At 37.8% G+C, this 27211-nt stretch overlaps 1 long non-coding RNA gene across 1 annotated transcript; it reads right to left on the minus strand.

Annotated features, from left to right (window-relative positions):
* On the minus strand, nt 1-27211 carry LOC143857265 (uncharacterized). Its single transcript, XR_013238564.1, has 3 exons — nt 26166-27211; nt 2731-2781; nt 1-562 (listed from the first exon to the last, which is right to left on the minus strand). It is a non-coding gene; the product is annotated as an uncharacterized LOC143857265 (long non-coding RNA).

Consider the following 27211-nt stretch of genomic DNA (forward strand, 5'->3'; position numbering starts at 1 on the left):
CATAAAGATAGAAAATCAAATAGAATCATGCACATTGTATTCACAGTCCAGTAGTTTCTAAGACAATGAGGAGAGAATGGACTGGAAATCAACAGAAGGTTGAATTCTTACTTTGTTGAGGGGGGAGAGACTTTGGATATGCTTCATCTTTCACATGGAGCATTGACTTGTTGATTTCACCCTGTACCACCTCAATCATTGGTCTGCTAACTGGATTTCCTGCTGCATTGGTGTCATGGAAAACATTCATGGCTTGTGATCTCCGAGTTGTGACTTCGGCCTGAGTGACTGGGAGCTTGTTTTCTTTAAATATGCAGATTACGTAAGGCTAAGGCAGTAGGACATCACAATCTTTATTGCAATGTTCCAGACTCGATTCCCGAATTGTGCTCAAAACCTAAGTTAGTAAAAGCCAATATTGATGACAAAATCCAGCATATATTAATTTGTAACCATCTATACCTATGAAGTTCTTTCAATAGGAGCCTCTAGGCACTGAATTATTTGGTGCCTTGCTGATTCCGAATGAACAGGGCACCCATCTACTTGTCTAATGGTATTCCTGCATTGAATACAATAGAGCAGAAATTATCTAAGAGACTACTGACATTTTAGTTATTAACAGTTCTATAAAAAATTTCTTATAATGTCACATGTATAACTGAGATACTACAATATGTTGTTACTCTGGACAAAATTAAGTTCTGAACGCCACAGTTGCATTTATATGAAAATAGAGACTAATAAAATGCAAGCTTATTAATAAGGTAGCAAAGAAAACCTAAAATTCTTCTGGTCATTCAGCTATGATAGTCATGTGGAAGACAACACACTGCACATCCACTAAAGTGCAAATGGTATCCATGTGCGAATAAAGTACAAAGACTAATCAAATGAAAGCTTATTTGTAAGGTAGCAAAGAAAACCTGAAATTCTTCTGGTCCTTCAACTATGATAATCACGTGGAAGATAAGACACTGCATATCCACTAAAGTGCAAATAGTGTCAAGGTGCAGATACAATACAAAGATTAATAAAGCTTATCAGTCTTCTTTTTCTGAAATAGATACCACTATCAAATTTCTTAAATAAAAATGAGGATTACAAGTGCACTTCGGAGGGGGAGTGAGTGCCCCTTAAAGAAAGATTAATAAAGCTTATTAGTCTTTATAAGGCTTATTTATAAGGTAGTAAAGAAAACCTTAAAATCTTCTGGTCCTTTAGCCATAATAGTCGTGTGGAAGACAACTCACTGCATATCCACTTAAGTGAAGATAGTATCAAGTAGCAGTTTATGTCTGCCCTTGTCAAAGAAACTGCAGATCCTGTCTCTTCCCATCCAATTCAATCGATGAATATTCAACAGCAGCCTGGACGCCCATTTATCTTCTCAAAGATTGGACACCAAATGCTCTTGTAGTAAGTGACTGGAATAAGGTGTAACACAGGATGATTTGGGGAGTACTCAATCAAAAAATGGCATACACTAAACAACACAACAACGAATCTAACAGTGCATCAAGCTCAAAGATATGCATAGTTTTAATTATAGAAACTTCGACAAAACAAAACAAAAATCACACTTGGTAGAAAAAATTCTTCTCATATATAAAAAAAATAGCTAACAAAAAATTAAATTAGAAAACTCACCCTCCACTAAATGGTGATCCAAGATTTGTCATTGACTATTAACGCAGCTCGGAAGATTTCATCACAAGTAAAAAGATTGCAAAACCGAGTCACCGCGGCCACAAAATGTACTGTTTTTTTTTAAACAAAAAGAGTTGGAAAAAATGTTTACTTTGGTTATTATGACATCACTTTCTCTCAATTGCTGCAATGACTAATGTTTTTGTTTTTTAAGGTATTAATATGCTACTTTTGTTATTAAAACATCACTTTCTCTCAACGTGCTTTCCATTTGCCCTTCTTCATTCTTCATCCCCCATAACCCCCTTTTCTTTGCAACAACAGAATCTGAGGCAATATTTCTTATTTATTCTTAAACAATTAGTAGGATTTATCAAAGAAAAGACAGTTACATAACTGTCATACAAGTAAACCATCCTTGTCCCATCCTGCAATGATAGTGAAATCGTCTTCAACAATATATCTGATTTCCGAGCAGAAAAAAAAACATGCCAGATTGATGAAATACTAATCCCAAAATCATAAGTAAAAATCTTAATGGATAGCTACTTAGGTGGAATTACATCACATTCCACCCAATGCACATCACGTTGTCTTCGATTCCATATAGAGCAGGTTTTAGGCTTATTGTTAGGTGCTTAAATGACCTTTTAATTAAGTGAAAATTTTTTAAAATAAATCTGAAAAACAATTATGAATAGTTCACGACAATCATTATACCTTGAAAATCTATGTCATTCTTCCAATAATTTGCAATTTTATTTAAAATTTTCCTATATTTCGAAACGAGGATTGACATATCAACCTTATGCATAAAATGGAGAATCCATCTGACCCACAGGGACAAGTGTTGAGTACAAGGTCTGAGAAGTGTAAGTGAATTTCAAACGGTAATTATTCATCACAAATGAGTGTTATTATTTGTCAACAAGTCTTGGCAGTTGTAAAGATCAATTCTGAGTTAAAGTTGTCTAATAACACTAATATAATGCCTAGCTCATTTATATGCCATACTTATGTGTTACCAAGTATGTGCATGCATTCATAATTTCCCATTTTGTACAGAAATTAACAACTTACCTTCAAAAAATACTCATAGAAGGTGTCAATACTTGTTCCTATCCCAGCATCCTGCAATGCAACCAAATACATAAGAATGTAAGAAATGAACAAAGGGCAGAGCCCTTAAATAAAAACTGAGGTATTATCAAAGCATACATGCCTCATATGAAAATAGAATTCCATATGCCACTAATTTACCAATTTAATCAATTTGATAATATACTCTATTAATCTAAGCACGTATTGTTAATTACAGATCATCTGGCTATATAGTAATTCAATTTTAGTGAAAGGATCCAGTCATGTCAAAATTTATTAACAATTTTATCATTTAATTAATTATGTGAATGTATATTATCTAAATAGCAAGCAAGCAAGAGCATCTCCAAGTTTCAACTTAAATTGGTCTGAAAACTTAAAGTGGTTCCAACAAGTTTCAACTAGTTTTGGAACTGTACACATTAATAATGCCTACTGCCTAAGAATACCATGATAATATATTTTACAAGATACTTTGTTCACCGAAAATGCTCAACCATCTGATAAAGCTACTAAAACATCTTGTCTAGTAACGATCATATTGACATGCAAATGTATAACATGATCACAAAAACTGCCCATGACTTTTTCGTTTGAATATTGTGCGAGAAAAGATTGTTACTAAAGCCAGATCATGACTGTCTAGCAACGGTGGTTCTTTGTATTGGCAAAAGCTTGTGCTTCCAAGGCTCGACGTCATTGATGGGTGACTGATCAAACTTTGTGATCTTCATGGTATATTGTTGGAAAGCAAGAACTTATCAAATTCCTAAGAGAGGTATACTGTTGATTATCTAAACATATGATTTTTTTCTAACACGGAAAGAACACTTCATTCCACCTGGCTTTGTTGTTGGTTTCAAATTTACAATCATTTAGTCTATTAGTTTAGCAACAAAAAATATGCATTGGTATGCCTTGCTCTAGGAAGAGAAATTTTTGCAGCCACTTTCTAGCATATTTCGGCATCAATAAATTTCATTGTAGGCTACAGTAGAAACCCACTGATTTTCATGACCCCCACATTCTTAAGGCCTCAATTATCTGAAAAAATGCCTACTAACAACCACAAAAAGCAAACTACTACCAAATTTGCAAGCATGAAAAGCAATTAAACAAGTATTGAAAAATAAAAAATACCAGTTCTAAAATGCCAGCTCTAAAATGAAACCCTGATCATTTTGAGGTTGAAAACCCCATATTGTAGGGGTGCAAGTTTGGCCCTGTCAGCCCTGACCCACCCTGAGCCCGAACAGGGTCTGGGCTGGATTTTCCAATCCTGAGCGGGGGTGAGGGTTCATCTTTTAGGCCCTGACTCAGGGTCGGGTTGGGTTCAAGGTAATACCTCGGGTCAACCCGACCCAGGCCGACCCTAAGTTTTCTATTATAGAATTGAACCATCTGTGCATGTTTCTTTTGCTAATGTTTTCTATTATCTTGGATTGATGTTTCTTTAAATTATTATTATTAATTGTCTCTGCTGCCCATCTTGTTGCTGAATTCATAGTCTTATTTTGTTCCCTTTCTCCGTTTATTGATCATTTTGTTCTATATGATATATGGTTGCTTTATTTTTGGCACTCTTAACTGGTATTTGCACTAGGGTCAATTAGGGCCAGCCCGGCCCTGCCCGACCCAATCAGGGTGGGCCAGGGCTGAACTGAGCCCTGTAGGGCGGTGTAGACACCCCATTTTGACCGAACCCTTATATACCTTGTTTGAGCAAAATCCTATCAAATCAAAGATTTAGGGTCCTAAATTACACCTTAAGGTAGGTTAGGGTCCCAGCTAAGCCCCTTCAAAATTTTGTCGAAATCCATCGAGGTTTGCCTAGCCAACGAGTGTAATTCGGGAGATAGTGTATATATAGTGTAGCAGAAGGGGAGTGGTTTATCCAGTTTAAGGGTTGTCCAACTAATATATTTGCAGTTGGGGGTTGTCCTGGGCAATTAAAAGGCCCGAATTTATCCTTTTAATTTTTACTAAACAATTTTCCCGAGACCATCTGTCAACTAATCGAAACAAGTGTAAATGTAACATAGGGGGGTGTCCAATACAACTTAAGGGTTAAAAAAATCATGGGATTTTTCTATAAATAAAAGGCAAGGGCCCTCATTTTTGCTAATCTAGGGTTTTGCTAATCTTAGAGAGAGAGAGAGCAAGAGAGAGAAAGGGAATCTTAAGTTACAAACCCTCTCCGGTCATCTTCTCCGGCGAGATCGTCAGAGCTCCGGCCGGTGTAATACTTCCGTCCGACCACCACCTTCAGTGTCTTTGTTAACTTCTTCTTCTTTTGATACATATTGGCTGGATGTGTTTTTGGTAAATCTATTTTCTCTAAACCCTAACTTCTTAATTTTCTTTTCTACTTCTTTTTCTCTATTTTTCATCCCTTTACAGTCTATCATCATCTCTGTTCTAAAGTCTAACTTCAATTAGCTACCAGATTGTTTTCACATTCATCTTCCTAGCATAAACAGATTTTAAAACCCTCTTTGCTATCTCTAATTATTACAGAAACCCTAGATCATGACTAATACGTCACCATTGTCTCCAAGCTCTGCTTGCCAAACTTTTGTTGTTCCTAACATCATTGATCGTTGCTAGCAATCTGTTGTAATATGATCCGTTGATAATCCCCTTTAACAAACTCCTACAATAGGATCCTTTGATCTTGTTGTCGTCTCTGGCCAGCCACATTATTTCTTATCTCCATTCATAGAAATCATAGATTTTGTGAAGAATTTCATAGAGTTTTCTTTTGGGGGGATGATGAAAGATACAAGAATGGAAGAAATAATTCATTTTTTGCTCCTAATTCCTTTTCTCAGTTAAGTTATTTAACTTTAATCTCTGTATGTTGCTCGATTTTTTTTTATTACTCGATTTTTTTCCTTGTTGTTGGAAACATCAATATCTATTGATTTAAAAGGGAATTCCTAGATTAGTGCTTTCAATTTATAACATTGCATAGGAGCAGCTTGTTCACTCCATTGGGGATAGTTTGCACAAGTACACAAAAACCAATTGTAGAAGATAGCATTTATATATAATTAGTTTGGGGCAGTGTTTCTTACTGAACAAGTAAAATGTTCTTTCATAATGGGCATGAATTGCAGGTAGATTGATAGCTCAAGCTACATATAATTTATTTCGTTGGTTGTTTATGCCTATTTTGTTTTGAAAGGCTATTAATAGTCTGTCATTAAATCTCAGTTTTTTATGGTCAGTCAACATTAGTAGGATGGACAAAGTCCAAAAACATGGGTGGTGTCCAAGATGGAACGGTTGTGTACATTCCCTATTCATGTGGATTTGATAGAATGGTTGTTTACGAATTAAATAATTTGCAGTTTTTCTTATCATAATAAATTTTGATTCTTGTGCACATAGATGGTTTGTATCTTGGTAGGCTTCTGGGTAGTTAAATTTTTGAAGTAGATGTCTTAAATGTTGGCTTGTATATACTATCTTCCCTTTTGGATAATAATGCTATTGTGTGTCATCGCTTATGTTAGTACAATATGATTCATTGAGTTAAATAACTACCTAGGCCTAAATCACAATTGCTATGTAGTTCATTTTATTCTTCTATTCCTAAACTTTGTTAGTTATGGCAGTCAGTTGAAAATTGTAATAAGTGTAATAACTTTTCTTTATGGTTAAAGAAAAATAAGGGTGGAGCTATGGTTATGATATAGAGGGCTGATGTCCACACTAACTATCTTTGAATGATGACACCCTTGATTTTGTCAGCCCTCACATCCTTATGATAATGGCAGCGCCCCCCCCCCCCCCCCCACATCCTTGATTTTGAAAGCCCACACACACTTTGATATTTACGGCCCTCACTCTTGTGATATTAGCTGCCCTTACACCATTTGTGATAGTGGCAGCCCTCACATTTTGATATTGACAAGCCCTCACATATTTATGATATTTGCAGCCCATACCCTTTTGATATTAACAGCCCTTACACTCTTTTTGATAATGACAACCCTCACACCCTTCTGATAATGGGAACTCATAACAGTTGCCTACCTGTTGCCTATCTGTTACCTTTATTGCCTACCTGTTGCCTATATGTTTTCTTTGTTGCCTGTCTGTTGCACATCTGTTGCCCAAGTTCGAATTTAAATCTCTTGCATATGTACTCAGCCGTGTGTGTGACTCTCACTTGTAAATTCTTCAAAGAAATACTCTTGACGTTTGCTCACTGCATATGACATACCCATGTGTAAAAAATTTTAAACCCAATTACTTCTTGTATATTACTGGATTGGTCTGCAAAAATCTTCATAGGAACAGTTAGGATATTCAATTAGTTTTTTTTGGAGAGTGTGACAAGTATAAAGTTGTAAAGATATCACTTCTTGGGTACTGCATTAGAGAGATGTTCTCTGTTGTAAAGAGGAAATTTTTTTGTGAGATTTTACCCTGTATGTATGAAACTAATAAATGTTTATAGAATGGAACATAGAGTCTTTTGGGTCACTATTGTTTAGCTCTTCCTGGTTTCTTATTGCACAAGTGAGAGGTACATAGTCTGCTCTAGAGTTGATTTAATTAATACGTTGCTTTCACTAGCAGTTGGATTTTCATCCATGATCTTGATCATACAGTACAAATTGAATGCTTTTAGATTTAAACCTTTATCCATTTCTCTTTCTTCATTTTAGGAAACTCTCTAAGTCTTTTAGACATCCCTTTTAGGCTTTAGATTCCATTGTCATTACAAGGCAAGGGCGATGAAGGCGTTAGCCCAAGCCCATCCTTTAGGGGGACTTACTTAGTCTCGATAGTACCCCCTTCTTTCTTCTTCTCTTTATAGAGACTTTTCTAGTCTTTTAGACAGCCCTTAGTCATCATATCCTTTCTCATTGTGAAAAGGGCGATGTAGGCGTTAGCCCAAGCCCATCACTAGGGGACTTGCTCAGTCCAAGTAGCGTTCCCCCCTTGTATTTAGAAGATCTTCTTAACCTTTTTGGTACCCTTGAACAGTAGAATCCCCTCTCATTACAAGGGCAATGAAAGAGCTATCTAGAGCCCTTCTTAGGAGACAGGCCGTGTCTCATTTATCCTAATGGACATCATCCTTTAGGGGAGACAGGCTTTGTCTCTTTTGCTTTACTCGTCACATCTTTTTAGGGAGACATGTTTTGTCTCATTAGATGATTAATCTCATTTAGGGAGACTCGCCCAGTCTCATCTTTTTCATTTAGGGAGACTCGCCCAGTCTCATCCTTTCTATTAGGAGACTCACCCAGTCTCATTCTCTTGTCCTTCTCTTTTAGGAGACATGCTATGTCTCATTGATCCTAATGGCCATTTTCATTTGAGAAACAGGCCTTGTCTCATCTGCACACTCTTTCAGAAAAGAGCAGTGTAAGACTTCATTTCTGATTTAGTTTTTCTCCCTTATTTTAGGGTCTAACTCAGTTTTCTTAGGTTTTCACACCTTCTTGGGATTCCTTCCATTCTATCATCTATTTGAGACACGAATTTGCTTGTTTAGGACAACTCTTAGGCTAAAAGGGTTCCGTCTTTTCATCTGACACTTCTCCAGGCTATGGATCACAGGAGTGTTCTTCTCCTTCTGATTGTCTCTTTGTTTCCCCTTTGGCTAGAAGGGAGAATCCTTTAAAACTTCAAAAACACTTGGAAACTTGAAAATTCAAAAACAACAGAAACAGAAAACCATAAAAATATTCCAAAAGTCTTGAGTTATTAGGAGTAGTTAGGAGAGTTTGTTTGGAACTACGTTGGCTTGATCCTCTTCCACGAGGTACGTAGGCAGCCTGGGATCATTATCCCCAGTTCAGTCAAACCTTCAAAAATAAACATTTAAAACCTTCAAAAAATACAAAAATTCTTCAAAATCTTTTCAAAAAAAAGATCTTCCCCTAGAGTTAGGAGTTTGTCCTAGATGTTTGGGGTGTCTTAGAGTTAGGAGTCTGTCTTGATTGTGTTGATGCTTTGTGTGTCTTGTCGTGTGAGTGTTCCTAGAGTTAAGAGGCCTCGAGTCGTGGTTGGTTAGACACTTAGTCGAGCCGATGGCTAGACTAGGAAACACTTAGTTTACCCATGGTTTTCCTTAAGACACACAGCCTAATTACACATAGGATATATGAATCACCTGCATTAGCTTAAGGTTAACCAACTTGCGTTAGTTAGAGTATATAAGGAGTCCTAAAAAGTTACAATTCACTTGAACTTAAGCAATTGTGCAAAAAGCTTTAAAAACTAGTCGGGTCTAGTCGATCGAGTCTATGATAGCGGTCTTAGATGGTTAGGCATCGTAGTTTAGAATAGGTCACCGAACTACGTCGACTCTGATTCTTTCGGAGGCCAGGATACGTAGAGCAGCCGGGATGGATGGCCATCTTGGTTCGAGTCAAGTATCACATTAAAGTCTAGGGTTTGTCGTGTTGAGTCGTGTGTGGAGTCGAGTTGTGCTGTGTGTTTTGTTGTGTTTTCTTACTTTCATGTACAGACCTTATACCTTTAGCTGTAGCATGCATGCAGGGTTTGTCCATCAGAACTTAAACACCAATTAGGTATGACACCCATAACTTAGCTATGTTTAAGTGACATTTCTTTTACTTATCTTTTGTGTGTTCTTGTTATTTTCATCCCCGAGTCATGCATGTTTAGGGAAACATTTTTCTCTAGGATATCCGTTCCCATTTCACATGATTTTCGTCCAAAACTCATCAAAATCAATAAATAAATAGCATAAGAGACCAGGTGCTTACACTTGGGCGAATGAGGTATTCTTCGGACCTTCCAAATTCGTAACTAGGCACAAACCTTTTGTATCTTTGGTTATCCATTGCAACAGAGCATAGTATGGGTTCCAGGGCCGACTTCCTTGGATGACGACTCTTCTTTGTTTAAGGTACGTCTCGAATCCGGGGTAGTCCCTGAATCGAGAGGTATCTCACTTTACATCGCCACTCATGCTGTGAGGGGCACTTTTTTTTAGAGTTCCTTGGTAGAGCTCTTCTTCACGTGGATGATCTAGAGACTTTCGGGTGCTCGTCCCCCGCCTCTCTCGGATCGGGGTCCACAGGCGGGCAATGGGTTGAGGTTTTTCGGCCCTGACTCAGGGTCAGGGCCGAGATAATGGGATCCAGGGTTGGGCTAGGGTTTTGAAAAACCTGACCCAACCCGACCCTGTTGCAGCCCTACCATATTGTATGTAAAAGTCTATATGTTTATGGGCTAGTGAATTCACTCAGGTACAATTATTTGAAATAATTACAAAGGAGTATATAATCCAAACAATGATAATTTCTAATAAACATAGGAACCACAGAAAGGAAATGTAGATGAAGATATGAGCACCCACAGTGAAGCAAAATGGCATTTGCTAGGCAATTTCACGGATGGCCATTTGGTTCACTTAGTTAAAATATCACGCTGCAAGGAAGGGAATACAAAAGGAACAACACATGATTAGATAAGAAAGGAAAAGAAATGGAATTTACCTCTCATACTAATAATGTAGTTACAAAGACACCATGGATTAAAAAGATGCTGGAGAGGTGACTTGATGCTTTCTTCCTCCCACTCCAGCCCTTCAAACCATGCGTCTTCTCCCTCAATCCTTTCGAGTTTAGGTGCGCTTTGCAGACCTACCGGAAGTCCCTTTAAATTCGGGCAATAAAGTACAGTAATAGATTGCAAGCAAGGGAAATTGAGAAGTTCGTCCGACCCTACTCCTCTATTCTGGCTGTAGCAGAGACTCCTAAGCTTTGGGAGTTCACTTAAAGTTATAATCTGCAATCGAGGCAGCAGGGTGTCCTTATCCACCGCTCCCAATTCCGCATCCTCTTCCTCCACCCTTATTATCTCCTCTATTTCATCACAATGTGCTACTTCGAGAACCACCAATTGTTGAAGCCTCTATGCCAGAGCAGGGGAGAAGAGACATCTCAAGCTTTTGCAGTAAGATAAACTGAGGTGGTATGGCTCCCTTCCATATACTCGTCAGTTTGGGCAGTCTTGTCAAAATCAAAACCTCTAATTTAGAGAGAGGTGATGTAGTAGCAGCATGTCCCTCTTCTGTAATCACCTCCTCATAGTGAAACATCTCTTCCACCTGCTCACATCCTATGACGCTGAGTTCCTCCAAACTTTGCAATCCTAGAAGGTGATGATATGGAAGGATATTTTTTAATTTCCTACACTTGGTGATGATTATTTTTCTCAAGTTTCCTAAGAATCCATGTGGAAGTTGCCCATGAAAGATTTTCTCCAACTTATCCTTGACACGTAATTCAAATTGTTGCAATCTCCAAAAAGCATTTTGTGGAATCCGATTAGAGTTTTCTACAAAATGGATGAAATGTTCCATTTTAGAGAAATCCCTAAGATAGAGAAAATTCAAGCTATCGAAACCACCACCTTCAACATCTAGGAGGTGTAGAATATTGGAGACACCCTCCCGGCAACCCTCCACCAAGTTAAATAACAATTTGACCCACTTTGACAAAGGGTATGACATTATTTCAATGGATATAGTCTTCTTGTACAGACCATATTTGTCACGATGATACCGGAAGTAGGCAGCCACAATCTCAGTCTCATACATGTAGATGTCAATTTTTTTGAGTTTCTCACAAAAACCAGGGGCATCTAGAGACAAATATTTGACATCATTTACTTTGATACATAGAATGGTCAAGCGAGGCAAAGATGTCACATCATCAAAGCTTGCTTGGCTTCCATCTTCGGTGCTGTCTTTTTTCTCCCTCCTATATGAGCTAGCTTTCATGTACAATTCTTCTAATTTAGACAACTTTGATATTGCATTTGGTGGCACCCTTTTAAGACTCCCAGTTTCTCCAAAGGCTTGAGATTTGATAGATTTCGTATTTCTAACGGTAATTCTTCGATCTTAGTTCTTTTTAGGCTAAGTATTTCGAGATTCATCAACCCTCCAAGTAGAGATGTGTAGCAATCATCTAAACATAATGTCCTGAGTTTTGTTAGGCATACGACTGGCTGTGGCAGTGATGAAATCTGGGTGTTACTTAGATCCAAAACTAAAAGTTCTTTCGTCAGTTGAAAGAAATTATTTGGGATGTCAGATATATGCAGGTTCCTTTGCAATAACAACGTCAGGATTTATGGCCATTCTGGCAGATCAGCTAGTGTTGTAATATTATTGTCCATTAATGACAGCCTCTTACAAACTTTCATCTTCTCCATTGTCGGCCACTCACAAGCTCCTTCACCCGCTCTTATGTGGAATTCGTACTTATGATCATGCTCTGAAGAGATCCATTTGGCCACGTCTCTAACAACATCATGCATTTTTACACATCCTCTTTATCACTTTGTAACAACAAGCAACAAGACTTAAGTTTGTCAATCAAAATATGCATTCTATCGGATGCTTCCTCTAAAGTGTCAGCATCACTAAACAACCCTTCCCCCATACCATATCTTGTTAATAACTGCACATTAATATCATCATCCTCTCGAAACAAGCAACAAAACAAGAAGCACAATTTGGTTTCATCACTTTCTAGGTGGTCAAAACTGAGCTTCAGAGGTAAGAATACCATTCCATACATCTCTTCAATGTGTTGGTAAGGATTTTTGTAATTGTCGCAGTGCATGACTGCACACCAGTGGATCATTCTTATTACATAGGGACCTTCCAAGTGTCACAATTGCTAAAGGAAATCCAGCACACTTGTTAGCAACTTTCCTGGCCGTGTCCCTCAAAGTAGGAGACTCAACTATGTCACCTGCATTCTCTTTGAATAGACTCCATGAATCTTCTTTTGATAAGAGTTCAACTGGGATTATTTTCTGGCTCTTCATCGCATTGCATACCCCTATGCTTCATGTTGTAAGTATGATTTTGCAACCTTTATGGGTATCTCCATAAGGGATACCCACCTCCTCTAAGTCCAATCTTTCCCATAAATCATCCAAGATTACAAGGATTCTCTTCTCCTGCTTCAATCTCTGCACCAACTTATTCGCTCTCACCGATTGACTCTCATCTTTAAGTGGCAGGCCTAATTGATCCGCAATCTCGCGTTGGATGTTTTTCACTAGTGGATTTTGGGACACAGTCACCATTACAAACTAATCATAAAATTTTGCACTCTTAACCTCTTTGCCCACTTCTTTGAACAAGGTAGTCTTCCCCACGCCTCCCATCCCATATACCCCGATGATATTTATTCCCTCGCTATTCAATGAATCCATGACTTTTTTCTTGGCTAATTTGGTGGATCTAAAAACCCTGAAATCCCTATAAGGACTGGTATTCTCTAGAGGCGAAGGAATGCATAAATTACTACTGAAATCCTTATCTATGAGTCCTTTGACAACATCCAACTTGCTTGCTGCTTCTTTACCTAACTGATAACGCAAGCGCCAATCAGGACACCATCGCTTGTTCTCTCTTGCTTCTTCATCTATTCTTCTAACATCCACCCCCATGGAATCGACCTTTTTAAGCCACTCTTTCACTTCCTCTTTGGGTCCTTCTAGTTTCTTTTCACCCTCATCTACCAGCCTCTTTATGTCATCCCTCTTCCTTTTCAAATCCCCACACACTTGGCCTTTGAGGTTATCAACATTCCTCTTATAATGAACAATATAGCCAATCTGACGCCGCGTAATGCCCCATAATTGCTCCCCTACTCCCTTCACAATTTCCACTCCGACAGAAGCCAGAAATTCCATGGCTTTTGGTGATTAGGAAGGTATATATATAGTGTTGGAGCTACAACTATGCTAAAACTAATGAATTCGAGTTTTGCTACTATTAGATTACAGCTCTAAAAAATTAATGGGAACTATAATACTCTTCTTATGTAGCTAGATGAAATAACAAATGGTAAGAGCCAAGGAAGAAAGGTTTTGGAGTACCAGTTTTTGTATGCCTTAGAACATGATATTTAAGAAGAGAAAGACCCGAATTCCAACAGCCAAATAATATTAAAACAGTCTCATGAATCCAAATGAATAATGAAGCGCCTTAAGAAGAGTCTTGCAAGATTGAATGATTTGGAAGTAATGGAATGCTTTATATATATATATATATATAGGTGAGTTTAGACAAAAGGACTTCATGTGATCCTAAGTCTTAACCATTCATGGGCCTTTTTGCAAAACAAGTCTTTTACTTTCATTAACGCGCTGGTAGAGGTCTGCCTAACCCCAACTTACTAATGTTAACACTATCATGTTTTAATAATTACACAAACTCAGGTTGTCTTTTCTTTATTAAACAGTTATTTAAATACTCAAATGTTATTGTAGTTTCCAAAAAGCCCTAAGAAGCCAATTAACAAAGAAAGGACAAGCTGAGTTTATGCAATTATTAGAACATTGTAGTGCCTATATCAGTAGCCTATCCTTAAAACACAGATGGATAGAGTTACAGCAGATTTTATATGATGTGTGGCGGTAGAGTGCAGTATTTTCAAGGTAAAACTATACGGCCCATTTGCTGGTCCAGAACATAAATAGGTTGTGCGCCAAAAATCATTTCCATTGGATGATCCTAACCCTCCAATTTTAATATAGTGAGGAGTGCCGTCATCAAAATACAATAGTGTTGATAACATTTCCTTTCATTTTTTTCCTTATAAAAGCACCAGCGTGTAAGGGTTGTTGTACGATTGGAATTTTTTGTGAAATAGAGTTTTCTGTTTTGCTTTCTTGAATACCAAATTTGCATCACGCATCGTGGATTTGAAGGTCTATTTGATCGAAGGTTGATTATGTCGAAATCTGGTTCCACAATCAATGGCTGCTAGAGCTCCAATCTATGATGAATCTGCACTCACAGAAAACACATTAGCGGTCCCAGAGTTGTGACTCCGAGAAACCACTTCGACACTCAAGTCAGAAACTGGCCCAACGGTCGAGGTCTAACATAGATGCTTCCATCTAAAATTTGCTTTTCAGAGGCACTAGAATGATAGGGAGGATCGGAGATGATGAGACTTGAGATCATATAATTGAGGAGATGGTAAGAAGTGGCTAAAAATCAGGTAAAATAAAATTATTTTTGATGAGATTAAATAAAATTATATTTTGTTTAATATATAATCAGCATAGGTTTTAAGACTATTGATATTTGATCCAACAGCAGCATAGGTTTTAAGAATCTATTGTTGGTTCAAACACCAAGGGTGCGTTTGGTCTGCAATAATTAAGAATCGGAATCGGCATCCATTCTTTTCTTATTCAAATCTCTTTTAGTTAGCTACTAGGGTCCATCGCAAAAGGCATTTTGCAGATGGTCTGGGCATGTCAGACCAGCCAGGAGAAGCTCGTGAATGATAACAAAATCTGCTGAAAATTAGTGAGTCTTTGTTGCTGGTTTGACATTCGACAAACCATATGTGAAATGCCTTTTGCGATAGGCGTGCTTATTCGGTTATAACCGAACCGAAATAACCGAAATTTGATAACCGAAATAATTTCGGTAACCGAAACCGAACCGAAAATTTTCAAAACCGAACCGATTAAAAATTCGGTTATTCGGTTACAACCGAATAAACCGAATAACCGAATAGTGGGAAAAAAAGAGGGAAAAATGCAAAATCTTGGTTTCGATCGGAGGGCTAGGATCATCCAATCGAAATGATTTTTGGAGAACAACCTAATTAAGTTGTGATCAATCAAATGGACGGTTTTGATCATCCTTTGGATTGCCCGTATCACACTTTTTTTTAAAAAAAATAATGATTTTTATCATTATTTCAGTTATTTCGGTTAACCGAATTTTTTTTGAGATAACCGAAACCGAAATCGAATAACCGAATTGCCAAATAAAAAACACCGAAACTGAACCGAACCGACCGAACCAATTCGGTTCGGTTCGGTTATTTGGCTTTAACCGAATAACGAACACCCCTATTTTGCGATGGACCCTAGCAGATACCTAAAGAGTAGTTACAAATACTCTTTCAAAGGGTGGAGAGGAAGAAAATGGGATGAATATATCACTCTCAAAGCATTAATTGCATCTTTGAGAGGCCACAGACAGCCTCGCCTGTTCAATGAACTGTCCAAACTCAAGGTGGCAATTGGGTTGTGCTGGCCCGTGGCACCCCGGCACGATTGCTGCAGTGACGTGGATCGTTCCGGCACGGCACGAAGGTGTGGGCCGTGCCGGGCTAGGCTTGCCGGCCCGCCGGCACGAACCGGCATGGCCCTCGGCACGGCACCGCCCTTTGGCAATTTTGCCTTTGTTTTTTTTTTTAAGTTTTTTTGAAATTTTTTGTGTTTTATCAAAAATACCCCTTAAAGTTAGAAAAAACGGCTAGTGAGGGGCGTAATTTCAGAAATTACATTGTGTAATTTCTTGTGTTCCAAAAATACCCTTCCGAACAACTATATTTGGGGGGTACTTTAGGGATTACACATGTTTTTACCAAAATAACCCCCCAACAACTATATTTTAGGGTACTTTAGGGATTGCACATGTTTTTACCAAAATAACCCCCCGACAACTATATTGGTGGGGTAGATAAGTGATTTTACTTGTTTTTACCCAAATAACCCCCCCCCCCCCCCCCCAACAACTATATTTGGAGGTACTTTAGGGATTACACATGTTTTTTACCATAATAACCCCCATAACAACTCTATTTTTGGGGTATTTTGGTAACTCATTATATTGCAAGTCTTATAAATATCACTCCATCTCTCTTCATTTCTCACTCTTAATTACTTTCTTATTACTCTCACTCTTATTTCTCTCTTTCATATTACTCTCTCTAATCTTCTCTCTAATTATATCAAATTCTCTTATTACATCAAATTCTCTAATTCTTCTCTCTTATTACTCTCTCTAATCCTTCTCTCCGTTACGCACTTCAATTAACGATTAATAATTGCACAAACTCAGGTTGTCTTTTCTTTATTAAACAGTTATTAAACACTCAAATGTTATTACAGTTCCCAAAAAGCCCTAGTAGCCATTAACAGAAAGAACAAACTGTGTTTATGCAATTATTAGAACATTGTAGTGCCTATATCAGTAGCCTATCCTTAAAACACAGATGGATAGAGTTACACCAGATTTTATATGATGTGTGGCGGTAGAGTGCGGTAGTTTCCAAGTAATACTATACGGCCCATTTGCTGGTCCAAAACATAAATAGGTCGTGCCCCAAAAATCGTTTTCATAAGATGATCCTAACCCTCCAATTTGTAGAGGAATTGCACATTCCATAGGATGATCCTAACCGTCCAATTTGTAGAGGAATTGCACATTATGGAACTTTCTATAGATCGGAGGGTTACATTTATCCTCTAGAATTGATATCTGGAGCACAACCTATTTATTTTGTGCCCGGCAAATGGACGGTTTGAATCATCCTATGGAAGGTGCCGTACAGAACTTTTGGAAAAAAAACACTGGACTACAAGGCCACACACGATATAAAAACTCGGTCATCCTTAGTCTAAAAAACCTTCAAAGGTAGCAAAAACCCAAGGGGCAATAAAGATGAGGATATTGGTACCCACGCTACCGTATTTTGATATCAGCCTATTGACGGTGTGGCACTACGAATGAACGGTTTGGACGATCCTATAAAGTGGGCCCCACTACTCTTTTAGAAAAAATACCGGACTTCACGCGCACACATAAAATCTAGACCTAGCCTGTAGAAGGAGTTGTCAAAAGCAAGAATTGTAACTCTGAAAACCCACTGGGAAAAGAGAACATGAATTGATGATATCTGCAAGGATATGTCAAAAGAAATTATTATACCTTTAAGTGCCTTACCGGTGAAAAGAGGGAATGTGAATTGATATTTGATTGTCTCACCAGAGAAAAGAGGGAATATGAATTGTACTTATTAGATCTTTACATCCCGGGGACTTCTTGGGGAAACTTCCGTTTATTCAATCTGCTTCTAAACAATTATTCTACTTGCATAGCCCCACCGAGGGTCCGAAACATAAATATGACTTGATATCTGCTTACCCACTTGCATCTTTACATTCTAGGGACTTCTCCATGTTCCATTGTTCCTAGCAAAACGGGAATTATGCTTTCAAAAAGGAGAAGGTGTCTTCTCGTGGCACGTGCACAAGAGACTAAGAAAAGCGTACAAATCCATAGAAATGCCAAAAACAGATTTCAAACTTGCCAAATCATCGGTCAATTCTACACCCTTTTAGTTAGCTACCAGGGTCCATCGCAAAAGGCATTTTGCAGATGGTCTGCGTATGTCAACCAGCCACCTCTTGAATGATAACAAAATCTGCTGAAAATTAGTGAGTCTTTGTTGCTGGTTTGACATTCGACGAACCATATGTGAAATGCCTTTTGCGATGGACCCTATCAGATCTCTGAAGAATAGTTACAAATACTCTTTAAAGGGTGGAGAGGAAGAAAATGGGATGAATATATCACTCTCAAAGCATTAATTGCATCGTTGAAAGGCCACAGACAGCCTCGCCTGTTCAATGAGCTGTCCAAACCAATAATTGTACCTTTGTGAGACCCATCGGGAAAAATTGAAAACATAGATTGATATCTTGTTAAGGTCGTGAGTGGGGCCTGCCTAGGTATTAGACTGGGTGGGCCCAGCCTAGTATGGGACAGGTTAAAAGGGCCTTGCGTAATGCGTTCCATCAGCTCTGAAGCTTTTGGCATATTGGTATGCTACCTAACATATATGCAACTGTGGAATGAGCTGTTAGAAGAAGCATAGAGAGAGAGAGAGAGAGAGCCTCACCGAGGGTAAAAAGATAATATGAATTGATATCTGCATCCTCACTTGCATCTTTACGTTCTGGGGTTTTAATCTTCCACTGTAAATCACATTTAAGTCACCAACATATCCTGCCCCACATTGCTCTTCTTCTTCTCTATTGCCATTCCCTAGCCCTAGGTTGCCATCTGATCTATGCTGCAAGCATCGGCTGTTGGCATGCCTGATGTCTCAGTTATGTGATCGGATCTGTAGATCAGGATGATCCTAAGCCCTTGTTCCATCAAACCTCATACAAGGTTCCGTGGAGAAAATGATGTGGCCAACTTGTTTCTTATTTTGATGTACCCATGTTTCTTTACAGATCATATAATTGAGGAGATGGTAAGAAGTGGCTAAAAATCCGGGAAAATAAAATTATTTTTGATGCGATTAAATAAAATTATATTTTGATGAGATTTATAGGCTAAGTGGGTGGACCAAGGTTGCCAGGGTGGGAATCAAAAGCAGGATTCGATTCGGGATTCGAAAGCGGGAATAAAAGGCTCCGGGGATGGTTGGAAGCGGGAATCGTGGGTTTGCCAGAGAGTTGATAGAGATTCGTCGGGAAATCGCCGGGAGTCACTGGGGAGTTGGGATTCGCAGGGAATCGCCTGGGAATCAGGGTTCCTATAAAGTAGGAATCGGGGTTCCGACGAATCCGAACCCCGATTCCCAATTTTCGGGGATTCGAATCGAATCCCGAATAGGATTCGCGTTCCGAGGAATTGCGAATCCCTACCTAGAGGAACGAATCCTGCTTCCTTGGGGTGGACTTGCTCCTGTTCGAGCTACCACTTTTGATATATGATCCAACAGCAGCATAAGTTTTACGAATATATTGTTGGATCAAATATCAAGGGTGCATTTGGATTGTGGTAATTAAGAATAGGAATCGGCCTCCATTCTTTTCTTATTCCAATCGGCCTCCTTTGCTAACGCGATTATTTTAATTTCACCTTAGGCCCTGTTTGTTTTTAATTTTGAGAAACGAGATTGTCAGTAAAAAACTGATTATTGGGCTGCAATGGGAGATGAATTTTTCACCCCCGCTGTAGGATGATGCGCCCCCCTTTTATCATTAATTCACGTTAAAAGGGGGGCGCATCATCCTAAGTGGGGGTTGAAAAAATCATAGCCCGGCTGCAATTTATGTTTATCAGTTTTGGATTCTCAATCGGTTCTAAATCCCAAACAAACAGGGACTGACTTGTAAACTAGACATTAAAGCCTCTTTGGGGTCACTGTTCATTTCTAAACTATTATATTTATTATTTACAAATAATCATATTTTAACTTGAAAATCATTTTCTTATAATATTATATTTTTGTAGACCTATCCAAAGAGTTTCTAAATTACTGTAGGTGAAAATAGAACGCATACAAAGAGTTGTATTATACACGCGCTCCTAAATGACTGAGCTAGCCCTATAACAAAAGGCCCCGTTTGGATTGCAAAAAAAATATTTCTGACGGAAAGTTCATTCTTGGGAAAATATTTAGGGATAACATCCTAAATCGAAGTTCCCCTTTATAAAAATTGAATAAGGTTGGTTCAAGTTATCTTTTTTCGTGTGAAAAAAAAGAAAGAAAACATTTCCCTTCCCAAACTTTTCTTCAAAATTAGTATCATCATGATAAGATTGGTTCAAGTTATAATTTTGAACACAAAAATTAAAATTTCAATGAGCCCAAGATCACGGCATTTGTACTTGATTTGAGCAAGTAATGAGCATTTTACGATATGATATAGGTCAATTACGGGATTTCAATTTTAGGATTATATTAGTCACATTTCTTGCTTTTATTTTTGTTACTTTTGATAGAAGATGGAGAATAATCGTTAGGTTTTATTTTTGTTACTTTTGATAGAAGATGGAGAATAATCGTTAGGCAAGTATTTAGGGTTGCTATTCTTAAGTTTTGGCTCTCTATATATTGTAATGGCATGAGGAATGAAAGATATAGATTGAATAAATTTTATTTTTGGGACATCACTTGTGAAGAAAGCATTGGCTCTTACACATGGGTGAAAGAGCTTAGCTCCTTTCACATGTTATTTGGAGTTTACCGTTGCATCGATTTTCAGTTCCCCACAAGTTTATTTTAGTTGATGCTTGTGTTGATCTCCAACTTGTGTTCCCGCTCGACACTATCTGCATCAGTTGGTATCATAGCACAGGAGATCTCTGACGCATTCACAACGGTTGTTGCACCTAATATCATACAGCATGATCTAGCTGCACAGAACGAAGAACTCTAACAACAAGTGAAGACATTCACACATAGTTAGCACTACTCGAAGCCCGCATCCATGAGAAGACACCCATGGATCTGAGAGTGCCTTTGAGAGCCCTTTTTCATGGCTAGGCATCATGTAAAGGATCGAGAAAAGATGAAGAAATGAAGACTAAAAGTTTAGTGCAATGCTGAAAATTAGATTTGGATGACGATGGCCTAAACTCAATGTCAAGTTTTCCTCGAGCAGGGGTGAATGATGCAAAACGGCAGTGCGAAACAAATCTTTATTCATTATTTTCTAATTTTTCGTCATTTTATTTGTGTCCCATGTTTTTGGTGTCAAATTTTGCTATTTTTGCTTGATTTTGGTATCTTTAAAAAGGTTTTTCAATTACTTATGTAACTAGCCTAAGATCACGTGATTTGGACTTGATTTGAGCAAGTTATGGGCATTTTTCGGATATGGTATATGCCAATTACGGGATTTATATTTTAGGATTATCTTAGTCATATTTCTTGCTTTTATTTTTGTTCCTTTAGATAGAAGATGGAGAATAATTGTTACGCAAGTATTTGGGGTTGCTATTCTTTAGTTTTGAATCTATATATTGTAATGGCAGAAGAAAGAAAGATATAGATTGAATAAAGCTTATTTTTGGGACATCACTTGTGAAGAGAGCATTAGCTCTTTCACATGGGTGAAGGAGCTTTGCTTCACGTGTTAAATTGGAGTTTTTTTTCCAAACGGTGGCATGTGTTTTCAAACCCCCACGAGTTTATTTTAGTTGCCGGTTGTGTTGATCTCCAGCTTGTGTTGCTGCTCGATGCTCCTTGTATCAAGTTGTATGCTTTCAAGAAAGGAATTTGTCTTGAAAAAACGATTTAGCTAGCTAGTTCATTTTGAGTCCTACCAATTCTGATTGCACCACATTATTGCAAGCAACCCGAGGGCTTTATAGCCAGTTTTTTCTCACCAGTCACAACATTATAATGCCTTTCTGGATCAAGAATAGCCAAATTACATGAATCGAATGGTTTGTAGAGGGCACTGACTACCTAGACTTACGATAGAAAAATTAGTAGACTTTAACGGTATCAGTAAAGGAGAAAATATAGTGAAATATAATGGGATCTCACATTGTCAAAAGATTGTGGTATCAATTCCCCGTTAGAATTTAAAATAGCTTCTATTTCAACCTTTATGTTGAAAATGGCTTCTCTTACTACAATAATCCTCAGTAGTTTATCCATTTCGTAGCGTAATATAAAATATGACAAATTGTGTTCTCTATTCTAAAAAGTTGTATTAAGAAAGGGGAAGCGATAAAGTGACCCACTTTTCTTCCCCGGGCCACCCCATATATTCGAATTGTGACCACTCTTTTTACACTAAAGGGGGTACCCCGGGGAAGAAATGGGGACAAATATATCATTTAATTTCCAGAAGAAAAAAATAAGGGAAGTGATATATGGCCACGTAGACTGCTGCTGGGTGTCCAAGTAATCAAAAGGGGCGGATATATCACTACACAAAAAATCAATGTCACAAAAATTCTATGAAGAAAAAAAGCCTGAAAATTAGAAGGGATTTGTCTTCCACTATGAGACTATGAGATATTGAGAATATCCAGTCACACTCAAACGTTAAATGCTGAGGCCAAAAAACATCCACACCCTTGATCTCAGGCTTGCAATAATGCAGTATATGCCCAGTCCCACTCACAACTTGTTTCTTTATACTTTTAGGTTTATTTCTCTATCAATGCTTTACAATACCATAAAAAAGAGAGAAAGTCATGAACGAAAGTCATGTACTACACCCACTGACTTTTCTATGTTGGGCATTATTGCTATTGTAAGGGTGTAAGTGTAATTTAATCAGTGCCTTAAATGTGTAAGAAAATAGAGTCATCAAGAGAGAAGAAAAGGCGAATGAACTAAGAGAAAAGTACGGAATGGCGTAGTAGTTTCCAGAAATTACGGATTTTAGATACTTTTTAAAACAATCATCAAACACGGGTGATTCTTCAAAATCGGGTGGAAAGAAGACCCCAAGACCCTTCTGACATGATCAGAGTCCTCGTATTTTTCTCCTTCCTGACAAATTCACAACCCAACGTCAATCATTATCTTTAAATTAATATTTTATTATTTATCACCTCTCTTTTGGCTGAGAACGGCTAAGTTATTGAATATTTTATTATTTATCACTTCTCTTTTGGTTGAGAACGGCTAAGTTATTGAATATTTTATTATTTACACATCTCTTTTGGATGAGAAAGACGACGTTATTGAATATTTTATTATTTCTCACGTCTCTTTTGGCTTAGAACGACGACGTTATTGAATATTTTATTATTTCTCACGTCTCTTTTGGCTTAGAACGGCGAAGTTATTGGATATTTTATTATTTCTCACGTCTCTTTTGGCTTAGAATGCAGACGTTATTGAATATTTTATTATTTCTCACGTCTCTTTTGGCTTATGGCTTAGAACGGCGACGTTATTGAATATTTTATTATTTCTCACGTCTCTTTTGGATGAGAACACCGCTGGAATATCAAGTACACTACCTGATTCAAGAAACACCCATCGTTCAAAGATATCAAGTTCGCCGCCGGATTCTAGAGTATGCCGCCGGGATATCAAGGGGTACGCCGGTGGAATCCCATATAGAGAGATGACGGTATTATTAGAAGACACCACCGTTCCATATTGATGTCCACGTGTCGTGGATCCGATCGTCTATGCATATTGGCGACGGCCAAGATTTAAACAAACCTAAGGAACTCTAGGTTCAAAGGGAAATTTCAAATCCAAACCAAACTAGCTGTGAATGAAGGCCCCAACGTTCTGTGGGACCCGATCCCGCGAGAGGGGTGGGGCGCGAACCGCCACTGCCCTCTCTTGGTCTCTCGTACCCACGCGATTGGCGTGTGCATTTTTATTATTGATTTTAATTCATCTTTTATGTGAACTTGGGATCACTAAGGCAATCCGAATTCCACATAAAAGAGACTGACAGAGTCGCCACCTAGATGTGGGATCTAGGACCCGAAATTAATCAGAAATCTAGACTCGCTACCTGGTTACAAGAATGGAAGGTATGGGGAGTTATCCACCCCATGCACCATTCCTGCCCGATAATCGGTCTTCAATTCCAAAAGTTAACTCTTTTAAATTTATTTTAAATGGCTCATTCAACTCTTTGTTAGTGTGCGAACTATGTGACATGCATCCTATAATCTAATTTCAGTGTGAATCCTAAATGTGTATCTTGATTTCTTAATTTGTCTGGATTCAATCTAGGTGATAGTTCTCCTAAAATTCTAATTTCATGGAAAATCCTAAGTGATTTAATTAAGAATTTACAAGAAAATTAATATACAAAACCCCACAATTTGTTATGGAGCCGACTCGCGGTTGGTATGCCATCAGACATCCAAGCTGCCTACGTACCCAAGCCTCACTGGGATCAGAGTCGACGTAGTTCGGTGCACCTAAGCTAAGCTACATATGCCTAACTCAACTAAGACACTGACCTAGACGGATTTGACTGTTTCAACAGTTTTAAGATGAGTTATTTAATTCAAGTTGAGGATTTTATTATCTTAGGATTTCATCTAGGATGCTATATGATTCTTATCTAAATGCAAGTTGTTCCTTAAACTAATGTAGGTTAGCCTACATCCTAGTTTACTAGGCTTGTCCTAGGAAAAGATTGGGTGACTAGTGTAACTAGACCTATGGCACGGTTGCTATCTATAGCAAGCGTACGTGATGAGGCTGGACTCCTAACTCTAGGACTCCCTAAAACCTAGGACACGACCTGACACCAGTGTTCCTAAATTTGGCTCTAACGGTTCTTATGACGGAAATCATAATCCAATGGTTCCGAAAGACACGAGACAAAACGATTCAAGTTCTTGAAGTTAATTAATTTCAAATTTCAAGGATTTTCGGTTTCTGGACATTTAAGGAATACCAATGGTTCTAGGGTTCACCAATTTCGGCCCAGAATAGCATCCAAGGAAGGAAATCGTGCGCTATTTCCTTGTGCGATTTAATACTTAGGTTATAACATCTTATTGCCTGGCATATCTCAGGATTTCCGTGGACAGTAAACTCGGAGCCAACAACATGCTATAGCTTAAATATTCAAATTGCCAAAGATCGATTGCAATTGAGATACGATTATGGACGCACTGACCATTTTTCCAGGGAAATCTAAAGATCCTAAAATTTCTGTTTCAATGGATTAAGGAGTGAATATGTGACAGAATTTTAAGGTTCTTTAGAAGCTTTATGATGATTTTTGATTAATTTCAATTTTGAGTGGATTTTATCAATTTTAAACATATGAGTGATTTTACAAGTGAAATTATTGCAAATAAATTCGAAACGATTTAAAATTTCTGCAACAACAAGATGTTGTGATAGAATTTAGCTTACTGGAAGAGTTTTGCAGATTTTTACATTAAGCTCATATTTAATTTTGATTTAACCATAATGAGACCAGATTGCAAAATTAAGACAGAAACTACTAGAAATAGAAATTTAAATTGATTGAGATTTCTACAATAGTAAGATATAAGTAAAAATAGCATGCTGTGAGATTTTCATGAATTTTAGAAACTATTTACTACCAATTTCGGATTTTCCAATTTTCAGACCAGATTATAAATTTAGACTACATCCCATATGAAACAAGATCCAAATAAATTAAAAATTTTACAGAAGCAAGAAATATGAAATATAAGACTACTGTAAAAATTTTGTGAATTTTAATGGTGATCTGATGTCAGTAAAAATTCTCACAAAATCTGATAATTTTCAAAGAAAGCATTAAATAATATACCAAACAGAATCCAAAAATATTTAAATATTCATGGTAGAATGTATCGGTACCATATTATTTTTCCACGAAATTTTATTAATTTTGGAATCCATTTAGTATATATTTTATTTTTCTTCATCAAAAAGATATTTTTGAAGAGTTTTATATTTTTAAAACACGATTTTCGAGAAAATTACGACTCCGGAAAACGTCCTTTAATCTTGTTCTGATATGATGAACACAAGAAAATTTTAAAATTCCAAAAAATAGATCATCCTGAGATGGCTATTTTTTCGAATTTCGTAATTTCTCAGCCATTATTTTAAATAAAATTCCACTCTTCACTCAAATTTTCGAAACTCTTTTATCCAATGTCCGATCCGATCCGATGGTTATCTTACTCTATTTAGATAGATCGCTGTATTAAATTTCGAGACGAAACGGAATTGAAACACCTATGCAGATCATGATTTTGAGCATACACATTTAATATTAAATTAAATTCATTTAAATGCTTAAAAATCATGCAAAAATATAAAAAAATACCAAATCATCCGGGAAAAATCTGAGAATAGTGTACTAACCTGTGATGGAGATCCTCGCCGAATCCAAAAGCCGAAGAACCCGAAAAATCCCGCCGACGCTGCGATCCGACCCGCTTTCTTCTCTCTTTTTTTTTCTTTTGTTTCTTGCTTTCTTGCTGTGGATGGGGATAGAGATATAGGGAGGGAGAGTAATAGAGAGAGTGAAAGAGAGGGCAAGATATAGAGAGAGAGAGAGAGAGAGAGAGAGAGAGAGAGAGAGAGAGAGAGAGAGAGAGAACACAAAAAACAGAGTTAAAAACAACGTGAAAACAACACTCTGTTTTTGTAGTTTTTTTTTTTTCTCTTCTTTTCAGCCAATCCAATGAGAGAGTTTAAGAGAGGGTTGAGAGAAATAGAAAGTGATGGAGTTGGGTGAGAGGACAAACAGGGAGTGGGTGAGGAATAGGAAAAACCCGAATGATGGGCAAGGGAGAGAGAAAACCATGGGTGATATGGATGAAGGAGATGAGGGATAGGGAGTGGGGGTTGGACCGAAGGTGAGGAGGGGCAGAGGGGAGGAACAACCAGAGGCTTAAGAGGAGGATGCCGAAACAAAGGGTGAGAGCCAGAGAATGAAAACAGAGGGAGAGTAAAAATCTAAGAAAAACAGAGTGAGAGGGAAACTGCAGGTGAGGGAGACGAGAGTAAGTGGAGAGACCGACAGAAACAGAGGGTTCCCTCCTGAGGATGAGAGAAACACAGAAGCTATCAAGCCCACCAGAGAAACGATCCTCCCTTTCTTAAAAAAATCTCTCCCCCTCCTTGCTATCTTCTCCTCTTCTTCCTTAACAGAACCATCGTAACTTCTTCTTCGAATTTCCCCGCTTGCCCCTTTTTTTTTTTTCCTTTTCTCTAGAAAACCTCTCCTTGCTTTCATTAAAAAATCCCCCCCGAAAGAGAGAGAGCTATTCCACCCTTTTTTTAAAAGAAACTTTCCCTTTTTTTTTTCAACAGCTTGCTCCCTTCTTTTTCTTTTTTTTTATCTCCTCTCATGGGGAGAAAGAGAGCTGCTTTCTAAGAATCTCCCCCGATTCTTTCCTCTTTTT

The sequence above is a fragment of the Tasmannia lanceolata genome, unplaced genomic scaffold (assembly GCF_043159265.1).
Source record: "Tasmannia lanceolata isolate RefF3 unplaced genomic scaffold, GAP_Taslan_0.1 ptg000024l, whole genome shotgun sequence".
Lineage (NCBI taxonomy): Eukaryota > Viridiplantae > Streptophyta > Magnoliopsida > Canellales > Winteraceae > Tasmannia > Tasmannia lanceolata.